This window comes from Lissotriton helveticus, chromosome 12 (assembly GCF_964261635.1).
Source record: "Lissotriton helveticus chromosome 12, aLisHel1.1, whole genome shotgun sequence".
Classification (NCBI taxonomy): Eukaryota; Metazoa; Chordata; class Amphibia; order Caudata; family Salamandridae; genus Lissotriton; species Lissotriton helveticus.
The window spans coordinates 385,986,879-386,002,745 of NC_136073.1; positions in this window are offsets into that span (position 1 = coordinate 385,986,879).

Here is a 15,867-nt window from a genome sequence, read left to right on the forward strand (position 1 = left end):
CTAGGCCTGCCATTCCTTTAACTTTTTACTCCTGGACCGATTGCATCAGTCCATTTGAATGACATTCATCTTCAAAGCTTCTGGGCACTGACATTGAAATAGAACTTGTGCGGGAACAATACTTAATTCTTCTGACGGCTTTGCCAGATGCACAGGCTTTCACAGCATCCCTAGAGAACTGCTTAATTGGTAGACTTGTGCTCTTCTCAAAAGTGCAGAGAGATGGATTATAGAGGAAGAAAAAGGTGGCTTCTCCACCATCATCTGGATTATGGCACAAAATGTATAGGGCACTTATGCATGAAAGGAAGATGTCGCGTATGACTGCTACACAATCGAGAAGTGACAATGGTTTCCGCAGGAGGTCACAAGCCTCATTCGCAGCTATGCATACAGCCTCTCCAACCTCTCCAAGGTCTCCCCATACCTGCTGGGGCTCCAAATGAGGCGAAACAGGACCTTCCCAATTTTGCATCCTCAACCACATCTTAGAGTGGACCCGTATCCAATTCCGGCATCCTTTTAACAAATTCGATTGGAAAGTGTCCAAACACTTGAAATAATGGATCAAACACATAAAGATATCCTCTCGTCTAATGTGTGCATGTCTGGCATTTGTGCTCTCAGTACTCCAAAGTCTGTTCATGTTGCCTCTCAGAGCTTTTTGTCTAAAGTATAATTATTTGTGGTTCTATGGGGGTGAACCATATTTTGAGGAGGGCAATTGCACACTGTTCATGTGCTTCTAAAATACTCTTAACTACACAAGTTTGTGCGACAGTTGGTTCCCCTGGCCATCATTCTTTGCTTATTTTCCATGAGCAGACTATACACATTACTAGTTAGTATGATCCTATTGAGGATGATTATACCTCTCTCAGAGAAATGTACATCATCCTTCAATCTCTAGATGGGCTTGTTGTATTAGGAGGCGACTTCAACATTTTCTAGGACACTAAACTGGATTGCTCACGTATCAACAAGCAGCAAAATAAGCAGAGGTTGTTGCATTGATTGACTAAATTGTGTAGTGATTTTGCTCTGTTGAACCCTAGAGCATTGATCATTTGCAAGGGAGAGACTACACGTGCTTCTCAAAATGCTATAAGTCTGCCTCAAGAAGCATATTCTTTCAGATTTCCCTTTGGTGGAGCAGAATAGATTGAGGTATATTCTTGAATCCCTTCTCAGATCAATTTGTTCCATTCTTTGAGGTGTCACTAAAGACGTTGAGACGCCATTGGCCTCATTGCAGCATCGATAGATCATTATTAACTGATGAAAGCTGGGTTTCAATCATGCTCTCTGCCATAGATGAGTTCTCTGAAAGAACTTTAGGCTCCACTGCATCTTTCTCAGTGTGGGGTACCTTTAAAGCATTTGGTACAAGGCGAGGCGATTTTTTTTAGAGTACAAATCAACAAAATTAGAAGGGAGCAGGCTGCAGCTTTGCAGTAAGAAATTGACCAGTCTAACTCATTCCATAGCGCGATCACAGAGTTCTAGTACCAAGCTTCAACAATATCTAAACGAATAATTCATGGCCAAGGACATTGTGAACTAAAATACCTGCTTTCAACACTTTCATGAAGAGAGCGACCATGTAGGTTGATCTTGGCATGGCCAGTCAAGAAAAGAGGACTAATGAAGTTATCAATGGGAAGTATTGATAAAGTGGAAGGCAGAGTGGTTACCCAATAAGGTTTCCCCTTGGCTAAAGCTTGTGGGTGTGATGGTTTACTGGCTGCGATGTATCAGGTGTTTTGAAGCCTAAATAGCTAAGTTTATAGTCAACTTGTTTAATGAGAACCTTGAAGGTTATAAGCTTCCTAGTTTGTTAACAGAAGTGGGGATAATCAGTTTCCTGAAGAAAGATAAGGTCCCGATAAACCAGGCTCTTATCATCCAATACGTTTGCTAAATAGCAACTATAAAATCATTCCTCAAATCTATGCGGCCAGGCTATCCCCCTTAGGGCAAAATTTGGTCCATCTAGATCAAAGTGACTTTTTGCTGAATTGGTTGCTTTCATCTAACCCCAACTATTCTAGTAATTCCACAAAGGCTGCAATTATCATGTTCAATGCTGAAAAGACCTTCAATTTAGTTCAATGGGAGGTTTTATTCACCATCTTACTGAATTTTGGTTTCCCTCGCAAAATTGTAGATCAACTAAAAACAGTTTGCCTTTGGTTTTGTCTGCTTTTATTAGACCCCATTACTCTTCTATGCATCCTATCAGATATTTAGGCATTTATGACACAAAAATCTTCTCAGATGTATTTAAACTAAACTACACCATCACCCTGTAAAAAGTATGTGGGTAACTTCAGCTGTGACATTTCCTGCCGGATGTATGACATTACAACGCATGCTTTTACCACGCATGCCTTTACATCGCAGTTTTTACAACGCATGCTGTTACAACGCATAGTGTTAAGGGGTGCTGGATAGTGAATAGTTTAATTTACTATTCCAACTCCAGTCCCCATGGATAGTAGGGAAGGTGTTGGATAGTTAATTAAATCCATTCCCTATCCTAGAGCGCCCCCCAGCGCAATGCGTTGTAATAACATGCGTTGTAATAGTTGCGTTGTAAAAGCACTGCGTGGTAAAAGTTGCGTTGTAAAGGATGTCTCCCTTTCCTGCCTCTTACTTTAATAGAACGTGCAGCCTTGGTTAAGATGGAATTCTTCTGCTGTTTGTTTCCATCTTTGCTAACATCATGATCACATTTTCTCAATCTTTATTGAAACTGATTCCATGCTTCAACATTGTTTATGCAGGGGAAGAAAGCCGCATAAAGTTGGTAACTTTACTGTTGAATAGTGAAGATGGAGGATTAGCTCTTCGGCTCTTGAAAAACTATTACCAAGCAGCATTCCTTGACTGGCTGGTTCACGCAGCATATATGAGCAACCAGTCGATTTACTTTTACGTCCAGCAGATGCTTCTAGAAGTAGATTTCCAGCTATATGTTTTTTTTTATTCCAAGGCTACCTAAACACACAAGATATAAACTAATTCATATCACAGTTTTTAGATATGCGAAACTCTAACACAAATTTCAGATTCCTGTGTTTCATCCCCACAATCGTGTGAGGGACTGCCCATTGCTGGGATTGCAATTAGCGATCCCAGTCATAAAGGCATGGGAAAGGGTGGGGTGATTTTATGTTGACGGAAACAGTGAAATCTTGGGAACAGCTCATCACCAATGATCCAACTTTTTCCCCTGTTCTAGTATTTTCTTATTTGCAAAGCAGTCACATTTTAACGGGCTGCAAACAACCTCCTGATCCATTAACAGAGGATATCAGTTAAGCCTATTTTGTGACAGGTCATATTGTGAAAGGGAACTGGGATCAGTTATTACATCAGAAGCTATGCAAGGGTATGCTTCATGCTTTCTTGACCAATGTTCAGACCCTTGGAGAATGTAAAATCGAAAGGTGAACTTGGCTTCGCTATAATCAAATGACCCACAAAGCCGTCCATGGTGGACATTTTATAAGGATGGCTTTTTATTCTAAATGGCAGCAGCAGCTGGTGCAGGTAAGATGGGTGGGGCAGGGTGAAGGAGGAGTTGACAGATGAAAATGAGGTTAAATAAAATTAAATACAGAAAATCACTTACCTTGCACTCGCCGCATCGCTGACTCAGCGATGCGGCGAGCGCAAGGTAAGTGTTGTTCTTTTTAAAGAAAAATATTTAACCTCCTTGTCGTCTGTCAACTCCCCCCCCCCACCTGCCTCACCGCTCTTACCTGCACCAGCCGCAACAGCTAAAAGAATGCTGTATTTCACCCCCTCTAGATTGCAAAAAGGGTTCTCTACCATCCAGGCAGCTTGTTTTAGATGTGGCCATCTGTAAGATGACTAATTCCATATCTGTTTGATATATCCCTTCTCCTAATGATTTTGGCTCAGAATATTTGAGTTTATTAGCGATAAGCTCCTGATTAGAATAGAATCTGATCAGTATGGAGTTTTATTTGGTATGTGCCATATGTTTAGGCAAATTACTGTAGGGCAGCAGCAATTTTTTCTTTTTTATGCCACGTTGGTAGCCAAATCCTTATTGCAGAAATGTGGATCTTTCATAGGACCTACTTTTGATCAATGGTGGCTGAAGATGAAGGCAGTAAAACGTTGTGAAAAGCTCAATGCCTAAAGGGTAGGTGCCCTCAAAATATTTGGAGACATATGACACGGTTGGACTTATTATATGAACCCATGCCGCATCAACCGTGTTGTATGGTCCATTTTGTTGGGGAATCAGTGACATCTTGCACTTTTTGATATTTCACATCTGTGTTTTCTCAAGCATTTTGCCAGATCTATAACATTTCGCATCAATGGTACTAATTCTTGAATCAAGTTTTTTAACATAACTATAGACTTTTTTCTACCTGATAATTAAACAAAAATCTAAAAAAAAATAATCAGGCTTTTGAGTTTCTGGTTTATGCTTTAGAAATGTCAACAACATGCTACACATGCATTCAGTTCCATCATATGTTGCAATGATTCTGCTCCTACACAGAACTGTGCACAGAGACCCAGGACATCAGTGAATTGTGGTGTACCAGAAACTCACCTCAGTACCTAGAGAACCCCAACCAGCTAGCATCAATGTCACATAAGCTCTTCGTCCTATACAAAGTAACCAATGATTAGAAAACCTAGAACATGCCAATTAGGACAAACTCAGGAAAAGTGGGAAGGGAGAACACTCTTTTGTTATACTCTCATACCAGTCCACAGCAGGAATAAATAAGAGACACGGGTAAGGTTAAAATATTTATTTTAACGACATGCTCTCAGGTGCAGTATCTTTGCCAACATAAGCAGACATATGATTAAAAATATTATGATCAGCATTGTTACAATTCCATAGAACACAAAAGGAGAAATCATATTACAATGATGGTGAAAACAGGTCTTAAAGCGCCTAGTTATAACACCCTCCCTATATAGGAACTATGTTTATAAGCTGTAGAAGGTCTCTTAGGCTTGTATGGGGGACCCCATTAACTCTTAGCTCAGCAAGAATAAATAACAACAGGATCAGCAAAAGCTCTCTGCATCCCTGGAAACAGAAAATCTTCCAAGTGTGTGAAATCTCAGTTGGCTCACAGCTGCCATTTGTTGTGTCTACAAAACATTAGCCGATCATTTCAAACAAAAGCTACCATGTTATGATAACCTTGATGGCTTCAGCACTCACTGTGTAGACTAGGGGCACGATGTAAGTCTAGGGAACAAAAACAAGCATTTTCTCATGTGCAGATATTCACGAAGCCTAACTTACAAAAACAGCTATATGCAGAGTTGTGTGCAAAGCGGCAAGAGGTAAAATGGCGTTTAAACTTCTAATAAGCCATGCTAACATAACATGCGTGCAAACCAAGCTTAGGCCACACTACACCATCCCTTGATCGGAAAACGCACAATGAAAAGGGGGCAATATTTACAGAACGCAGAGTTCATGTTCGAATGAGACAGAACCAAGTTCAGAAATGTTGCCAAAACATGATAATTGGGAGTAAAAATCTGAATGGAAACGGATGTATGACGTTACAACGCATACTTTTACAACGCCTACCTTTACAGCGCAAGTTTTACAATGCATACCTTTATAACGCATAGTGCTTTTAGGCGCTGGATAGTGAATAGATTAATTTACTATTCCAACTCCAGTCCCCGTGGATAGTAGGGAAGGTGTTGGATAGTACATTAAACCTATTCCCTATCCTAGAGCGCCCCCCAGCGCAATGCGTTGTAATAGTTTGTGTTGTAAAAGTTGCGTTGTAAAGGCACTGCGTGGTAAAAGTTGCGTTGTAAAGGATGTATACCATTAAAAAGTATCCAATTAATTAAAACATTCATGATTGGCCAAGGTGTGAATAAGATTTTTAAAAAGTAGGAAAATTTAAGACATCATTGAAAAAAAATCACAAGTCCAGTACGTGTCTATGAAGAAAAAACGTCTCACTTCAATCTAACAGCGTATAGGCACAGTATGTTGCAACCGCCTCCAACAGGAAGTCGTTGTTATTATCTGTGAACATTTCAGCCACCCAATTTAGTAATGGAAATGAACATACATGTTCTTCGATAGCTGGAGCCTCTAGCACCATCAGAGGACAACTCTGGCTTTGTTCGAGATAACTGCGTGCCAGAAAGTCATGGGCAGCCGTCCATATGTTCCAATTGACCAGGACCCCATGAGCCGCTTCCCCAGGTCATAATCCCGAAATCAGAACAATCTAGTTCATGAGCAACTAAGGGATTCATCAATAGAATAAAATCCGGGTAAGGAGACACCATGTTGCAGAGACACAAATCCAGGGCCCATTCAAGTCCGCAATCCAGGCAATGGAAAACAGGCTGCACGCAAGTAAAGTAAGAGAACCGGAAAGATAAACCATACGCCACACTCAGAGTCGCCAGAGGTAGCTTCCATAGTATTCAAGCATCCGGTTACGAAGCTGAAGCTGAAGCAGCCGGGGCAGACCGTCATGGGGCACAGAATGTGCTTCCATTTTAGAGTAAGCAAATGAACAGCAGTACGCTCGCTCCCAACACGAAAATTAACAGGAAACCGCCAAAGACACTCGTAAAAATCGAATGAAAAAATGCTGGTATCACAACAAATATAGCTTGGAATGAGGTCACAAGGCCAGAACTTACCACTTTAAAAAAGTGTGCCAGGCCCGTCGTAGAAGAGGCATTAAAGATTATGTGAAGCAAAGCACCAAAATGCAGGGGCAGATCTGTATTTAATAAGGCATGTACCTCAGTACGAGTGTTAGCAACGTGAAGGACAAATGTTTCACGCGCAGATGTGAGGGCGACTTACTTCTGTGACAAAAGAGCCCTTATTCGACTCATCTTGTTGAAATCTGCTTTCAAGGTCAGAATAGAAGGCCAGATGGAAACATCGAGCCTCCCATGTGGAGGAGGAAACAGAACATTTTTACAGCAAACTACACGGTGGGAAACAGTAAAGATGTACGGAATTCCCGCAAGCATACCACAGCAATCTTCAATATTTAATAACAAATAACTACCGTTTGCAAGCAACGGTAATGTAGCAGTGAAAACGTGGCATCCTTCATTGACATAAATTGTTGTTTAAAATCAAATTGAAAGGCAGAAATAGCGAAGTTGTGTTCATGTAATCCCAAGGCACCTTCTCAGATTTTAACGTTTGAAGAGTTCATGCAAACTGCATGATAGAACGCAATTGATTTTGTCCATGGTACAGAACTGCAACATCTTCTTGTACAATATCAACGACAGATGAAACAGTATTATCTAACGTGTAAATATGGGAAGAAATTGTGCTAATGCTATTATCTACAACAGCAAGCACTTTTTCTAAATTGGCCTGATCAATAGCCCTAAGCCTAGAAGCAAGTTCAATCTGGGACAGTTTCCAAACCTCGTTGTAAACAGCATATATCCATCTTTTCGATCTGCCTGCTGCAGGACCTTTCACAAAATCAATCAAATCAACAGTCAGTCAGTTTAGAGAAATGCAACTTAACTGAAGCTAAGGTAGAGTGTTTTAGCCAACTCTGACACAACTTACCTACAGAATTGGTGGTGACCGAATGCTGACTCTGCGATCAGGGATCTACTATAACCTCTGTATAGCCAGGGGTCAGACCCAGAAAACCCTGCTGGCAGGAATCTGCACTTTTTTGCCACAGGAACCAGCCTTTGGGATTCATGCTGGAAATATTAAAAGTGGAATTTCTCAACAGGGTTTGTAAATCACTAAGCGAAGTACTGGTGTAATTATTCCAATGGGGATATTCACCCAAATCAGGAAACGAAGCAGCATTTAATTTTTTAGAAGTAGCCAATCCAAAGCAGGTGGTTTGTGAAATAGAAGTATTCAGAAACAGCATATGGTTCGGGATGAGGCATGCACGATGTAAAGCCTCGTTGCCTTGCACTTGCCAACTTTTAGAACTCCAAAGAGATTTAAGATCAACGGTATCCTTCCAAAGCTCATAGCCCCCAACAGCCAACTGGTCAATAAAGGACTTAGAGTACAGTAATTGTGTGTGGGTAAGTCTAACCTTGGAAGAGGACTTCTCAGTCATCTTAAAATAAAATGCATCTGGGTTTGATTGATCAAAATCAGTAAAATAAGAAAACATTTTTCAAAGAGTTTTATAGCTGCCTTCAACAGGTGCAGGACAATGTTCCCACTGTGTGTAATTTACCACATTTCTAAACGTGTTTGCTTTATGCAGAAAGTGACTTCCATAGTGCTGGTAACAGAACAAATCACCATAATTAGAAGAATCTACATACAAATCTTCAGCATCAAAGGCAGCATAATACTTCAAATCAGAAAATAGAACCTCTACGACCTGGAAGTCCCAATCATCAGAGCGAATATTTTGTTTAATCACATCCCCATAGAGACACAAAGTACATTAGGGACATTAATAACCTCTGTGAGACCATGAATCTGAAACTTTACAGCATCCCATACTATCCCATCTAAAATGGGCCAAACAGTTATGTTAAAAAATGTCTGGTCCCTCTTCATGATGTGTGATGAGGAGTAGGGAGCCAAAGTTCCATCAATTAGCCTAATTGTAGTTCTTTCTTGAACGTAGTGTACATTCACAAAATGAAAAAGATACGCCACTAATCCAATGGACATGAATAAGAAAATTGAAAAAAGCACCAGACAAATGTAAGTCCAAGCGGGAATCAAAAAATGTTTTTTAAACCAAGTAGCAAAAATCAAAATTTTCGAAGGGGACTTTGATGTGGTAGAGCCAGTGTCAAATGAAAAACGTGATTGATTAGCCACATGGGTCTCCAAATCTGGCATAGACAAGTCAATGGGGTAAGTATATTCAGTATCATTAAGAGGATCACCAGCAGGTGGATACAATAAAGGATTCGCAATTGTATTCATCTCAATGGCAACATCAGGCCGGTGGCAGGATCCGGGGCCAAAACAGAGTTTCGCATCATTGCTGGACACGAGACCGCAGGTGTCATACTAAGAAGAATCGGCCACCCTGTGTAGCTTGACATTGTCAATGGAAATGTACCTGTTCCACTTTTGCCCAGGACTGTTCTTGTACCCTGCATGCCAAGAACAGGAACTGGAGCTCGATAGGAGGGGCCGAATTCCTTCTTGTTCTCGACCTTCTCTCGGACCAGTTCTCCAACTTGGGGTAGCCAACCGACTACCGGAATCTGCAACGCAGCATCAGATGTGGAGGGCAAATGTTCCTTTGCAAGACTGTCTCTCGTCTTTTGTAGGTACTGTAAAACATTAGAATGTTCATCTATGTCAAAGGATGCGGCAGACGCCGCCATGTCTAGACCCTCAAGGTCCGGAACAAACATTTTGATGCCAAAGAGCATTTTGTATGGGGTCCGCCCAACCTGAGACCTTCTAGGGAGATTATTTAGTGCACGCTGTATGCTATTGAGGTGGGTTAGCCAGTCTCGTCATGTACCTAATACCTTAGCTGTCAAGGATTGCTTTAAGTCACGTTCATCTGCTCCAAAACACTATTGCCCTCAGGCCGATATGGAGACGAAAATTTGACCTGGACCCCCAAAGTACTCAAGGCATCCTTGTATGCCTTAGATGCAAATGCTGGACCCTGGTCCGAATGGGAGGTTCCACATGCAAAAATTCCCACAAAGACACGCAAATCCCTTACGACAGTTATGGCGGCCACAACCACACAAAGCGTGTGCACAAATGAACTGCAATTAAGATGTACTTATACTCAGTATCAGATGAGAAAGGACCGCAGTGATCTAAATAAACACACGCAAGTGGTTTATTAGATATGTACAACTGTGTTTGGGTGCGGGCGTGCAGCAGTAGAAGGTTTAATTTGCTGACAAATGTCACATTGAAGGACATAATCACACGTCTCTTTGTACAAACCCCGCCACCAGTAACGTTGTTGGAGAAGAGATACAGTAGCTGACAAGCCGGCATGCGGTGAGGCCATCCCAGCGTGGGCTGCTGTAATCAAAGTCTGCCTGCGGTCCACGTTGGGAATCAACCTGTCACCAACGTCATTAATTCTCACATAATGAATTTTATCAGGACTTAAATGATAAGAGTATTTAAAAGGGAAACCTCTAGGGTTATTACCTCCCTTCTCTGTTGAGGTAATAGCTGCCAAGATGTCATCATCAATCTTACTTTTGGAACGTGTAACCGCTGCTAGTGAGTATGCTGCAACTGCTGTCTTAGCGGCTTCATCCGCAAGACATTTGCCAACAGCGTGAACTCCAATACGCTGGTGACCCAGAGTATGAATTACAAAGACGAGTGGCAGCTGTTCCTTAAGCTCAGCCACTCGATCCCAGATCATTTTATGTTTTATTGTGCGACCTTTGGAGTCACGATAATCATTTTGAGTCCAAAAGGGTAGATTGTCATTGTATGATTGAACACAGTAGTAAGAGTCACTTACTAGAAGAGTAGTCACACTGGGATCTGCGTACTCCAATGCAAGCATCAGAGCACGAAGCTCTGCCAATTGGGCGGTACAATCCCCCAATGTCTGTGTATGCACAACATCGGACTTGAATTCACCATCCACCATAGTACCAACCACAATTGCTCAGGCCGAAGAATATGTGTGCTTTGAACCGTAGCCGCTTGCGCACTACCATCAGTGCAAATGATACAACGGAAATCCTCAAGTGGGCGCATGGTCAGAGGACCAGGATGAACGAATTCATACTGCAAGAACTCTTGAGTCTGCATTGAGGAATCAAAAATTAATGTGACATCCGGGGAATTTGGTACACTGGCTTTCATCACTGCCTCCAAGGCAGGATAGGGAGTAACAGCCAAAATGTGTTTTCCTTGCGACAGTGCACGTTCCTTAAGAATCGCCATTTGCACTGCTGTCAAAACATTTTCCACAGTGGAAAACCGCAACTCAGCCGATGTGTACAAGTGTGACTTGTAAGCAATAGGGACTGTGTCACCCTCATTAAAAGTGAGGTACGTGAAACCAACCACCCCCGGTACGATTCTAATCACCAGATTGGTGTGGTTATCACGAGTCAACAAGAATTTAGATTCTAGAAGATCAGCCTGCAAAGATTGCACTATGGCTGAATGTTCAGGCAGCCAGCACGATTTGGAGAAAGTAGGTTGTATCAAAGCGTAAAGAGGCTTGATGCGCTGGGCATATTCAGGAATATAGGTACACCCGAAATTCAAAAAGCCCAGTAAAGATTGTAGTTTCTTCAGTGTTGTAGGAGCGCGCAAAGTGCGCATTTCTCCAGGAAGTGTGGAGCTAAACCTCGACCTTCATTGTTGAGCTCGTAGCCTAGGAACAACACAGTGTACTCTGCAATGTGACTTTCAAAAAGTTAAATTTATAGCCAAATTCCGCAAAACTACAAATTATGCGGGCAACATGGCACAGATGCGGCCATAATTCGTCATCTGTGAGATAGATGTCATCCCCATACGAACATGCATCTGCGTCGAGTCCCTCTAAAAGAGAGACCATATGGGCTGCAAAGACGCCTGAACTGTTTTTATAGCCCATAGCCAAATTATGAAATTGGCGTTGTTTGCCACCACTGGTAAAAGCTGTCCATTGACTACTAAGAGGGGACAGATTGTGGGCAAAGAAGCCATTGTATATGTCAAGTGTGGTTTTGAACCTTTTGCGCACGAGATTATCCACAAGAGCAGAACTGTGAGTATTCTGTACCACACACGTACGACACTGGGAGTTCAGGTGGCAGTAATCCAACACCAAACGGTACGAGCCATCCGGCTTGGTCACAGTAAAAAGAGGGTTATTCATCGGAGACACACATGTTTCGATTACACCTTGATATTCCAATTGCTCAAGGATTTCCGCTACGGGAGCTTTCGCTTCACATCGCATGGGGTATTGGGGTTGAGGCTGTGGCATAGACCTTAAGGGAATCTCATGTCTGGGGGAAAATTTGTCCCAACCACAGTGAGTATGGTACAATACCGGCGCAAGCGCCCTAGCCCAATCTTCTGCAAAATGCATGGCCTGCTCCTTTGGCACTGTGTGCACGAAACTAGGGAGGATTACCTCCTCCACTTGCGGAGCTGCCAAAACAAAATGTGGGGCCAGTCGACCTCCGCCAACAAAATGTCATAGGTAGTAGTACGATTTTCCCAAAACACACATTTTATTGAACGCTGTATGTCCCCTTCAATTAAAATGTCAATTTCAAAAAGCCTATCAGGGACAGCCACTCTAGTGTCAGCTGTCTCGACTACAACAAAGGTGTCAGTCGCTGTCACCTTCAGAATTGGACGCAGAGCCTCTCTCACTATGGTAATCACCGCTGCACTGTCCAACAGCGTCAGAGCCCATGTCAGATTCTGAAGCTGCATTCTCACTATCTGTGGCATATCTCGCTGTCTTGCCTTTTCCGTCAGCCTTTCGAGGCTGCACACAGCTTTGTTAGGCACCTTGCCCTCTGCCGCCGCCTCCACCACCGGTGGGTGAGACCGATGTTTTCTGCTAAGAGCGAGGAGGACATTGTTGAGGAATCTGAAATCTATCAGGTGACTTAATCGTAATGTGATCGCGCAACTCATATGTACGCTCAGTAGAGGCAGGTGTAGGAGAAGTAGAATGGGACCCCTGTTTCTGTTGCTGTTTCCCCTGTTTTTTATTCTTACTCCAATTTTGTTTCGGAACTTTTCGGCGATTATCTTTATCAGAAGACGCCGACTGAGTTTGCTGCTGTCCTTGTTTTTCAGCAAAAGGTTTAACATCCAAACTATTACGGCCAATGGTCTTATAAGCCTCCGTTATAATTTTTGTTAACTGACGGGGTTTCTTGGCTTCGGGAACATCGTGCAAAGTATTAGACACCTGGAAACTTACCGCATACCCCTTAACATTAGCAAGGACGAGATTGGGAACCATGTCAAACGCTCCCACGAGTTGCATTCCCAACTCTATAGCCGCCTCTGGTCCGTGTTCATCCTGAACACGTTTAATGATGGAGGGCAGGACAGCCATTGACGGGGTGCAGAAGCACTTAGTATAGACGGCCGCAAAAATCACACCCCATGTGGTACATTCATTTACGTCTGGCACTAAGTCTTTCTGCAAACTGATAGTAAGGATCCTGTGTTTTTCCACAGGAGTGGTATTAGGAAATACTGCCCCCAGTTGGTCAATTTTCTCGGCAAGCCAGGAAGGCATCTCATCCTTGTCCCTGTGACGCTTGCCCATAACCGCATTAACCATAACAGGACTAAGCTTCAGCCCGTATGGTCCAACTGGATGCGCCACACCACCAGGGGCCCCACCCGGGAAGTTGCGGGAAATATAATGAACCAGACCCCATATGACTGACACAGCTGAGGCATAAAGGGGCCTTAATTCAGCAGCTGTACAACGCTCCGCATTACGGTGTGGGGTATAACCAGCTAAAACAGCCCAAGAAGCACCTGCAATCGACAACAGTCCCATTCTATCCGCTGTGATAGTGTGGGGGAGGGCGCTATTAAACCAAACGTTATGCTGCCAAGCAGAAATCGGAACTTCCTGTGTCCTATATGGAGCGTAATCTGCAGGCACGGCAGTCGGAGCATAAGTATGAAACACATTAGTAGTAGCATCAACCGCAGGAAACGTGACCCATTAGTAAAAGAGCTCAAACGGGTAAGCTGCGTCAGCAAATACAACAAAAACCACTGCCATGCCTTCCAGGGAGACGTTGAAATCCTGCAAATGATTGTGCTCCGCCAAGCGACTGTGCACTGGGATATCAACGGCAGCCATATCGACACAAAGAAAGATAAGTACAATGCAATATAATAAAGCACAACTGGGTAGTAATTCAATAGAAAACTGTTTTAAAATATGAAGCTTGCAAAGACATATGTAACTATAGGTAGGTTTATCCGTCACCACTTTCAACAATAGTGAGGGGGTCATGGACTGATATAAGCACTACTTGAGAGTCTCACAATAAGACCACTACGTTAGGTGTGCCATGTTGCAAGGATCCTGCTCCTACACAAAACTGTGCACAGAGACCCAGGACATCAGTGAATTGTGGTGTACCAGAAACTCACCTCAGTACCTAGAAAACCCCAACCAGCTAGCATCAGTGTCACATTAGCTCTTCGTCCTATAGCAAAGTAACCAATTATTAGACAACCTAGAACATGCGACTTAGAACAAACTCAGGAATGGAGGGAAGGGAGAACACTCTTTCGTTATACTCTCATATCAGTCCACAACTGGAGTAAATAAGAGACACAGGTAAGGGTAAAATATTTATTTTAATGACGTGCTCTCAGGTGCAGTATCTTTGCCAAAATAAGCAGACATATGATTAAAAATAATATGATCAGCATTGTGACAATTCCTTAAAGCACAAAAGGGGAACCCATATTACAATGATGGTGAAAACAGGTTATAGCGCCTAGTTGTAACACCCTCCCTATATAGGAACTATGTTTATAAGCTAAAGAAGGTCTCTTAGGCTTGTATGGGGGACCCCATTACCTCTCAGCTCAGCAAGAGTAAATCACATCAGGATCAGCAAAAGCTCTCTGCATCCCTGGGAACGGAAAATCTTCCAAGTGTGTGAAATCATGGCAACTGTGCCATATTAGAGGCGCCAGAATCTCAGTTGGCTCATAGATGCCATTTGTTGTGTCTAAAAAACGTTAGCCGATCATTTCAAACAACAGCTACCATGTTATGATAACCTTGACGGCTTCAGCACTCACTATGCAGCCTAGGGGCATGATGTAAGTCTAGGGATGTCGAAAACAAGCCTTTTCTCATGAACAGACATTCACGAAGCCTAACTTACAAAAACAGCTTTATGCAGTGTCGTGTGCAAAAGCGGCAAAAGGTAAAAGGGTGTTTAAACTTCTAATAAGCCATGCCAACATAACATGCGTGCAAACCAAGCTTAGGCCCCACTACACATCTTCACTTTCTGTACGGGGATAACTTTTGTCTTTAAAGGACCCTTTGCAATTTCAAGTCTCTAAAAAAGAATCTTCAGTGTATGTTTCAGGCGTAAAAAGGATTTCAGCATTAATATTGAAACCCTCTCTATTAATGTTGTCTCTCCCTTAAAGTAGAGACACAATGAAGTAAAACACTCGAGCTAGTCTCCCACTGAAATCTTTGGAGTGGTGAATTGTCGAAATAGGCTCTGTGTTCTAGCCTGTGATTGCACAGGTGTCCGAAAGTATGACCAGAAGGATACAGAGGACACTTTGTGGAATATAATATATCTTCCTAGAAATCGTGAGGCATGATGCACTTTAGTCATTTTCAAATTATTAGCGGTGGAAGACAGATGAAACATCCAGTCGTCTCCTACCAGCTAGAAATACTGTTCCTACAGCAACAACACTTCCTGAGGTTGTAAAACTCCGAGCGTCCTTCACCATTGAGTGGTTTGAAGTCCTTGTGCTGTGCTATTTATATTCGGTAGAAATTGAGCCATCACACAGGAGAATGAGGTCATCAAACATGACTTTTGAAACTCAGTGATTTTCTCCTTTCTTGAATTGAGGTGTCATTATGCTATAATGTTGTTTTTAATTGTCCTTTATTATTTCAATTGTTCTCTTTTCTGTTCAACACAAGAGGAGACGTTCACGTATAAAAGCACATATTTCACTCATTTGCCGAGGGTGTACATTGCTTTTATGGTCCACCTTTGCATTTCAGTGTTTTCATTCACACTCTTGCTGATGAATTTACAGTCTGCCGCATTTACGTGTGAGCATCGATAAACACACATAGTGATGCTTTAAAGACTACAGAGGGCCAAGGGCAATGTAAACATCAGAGAGGA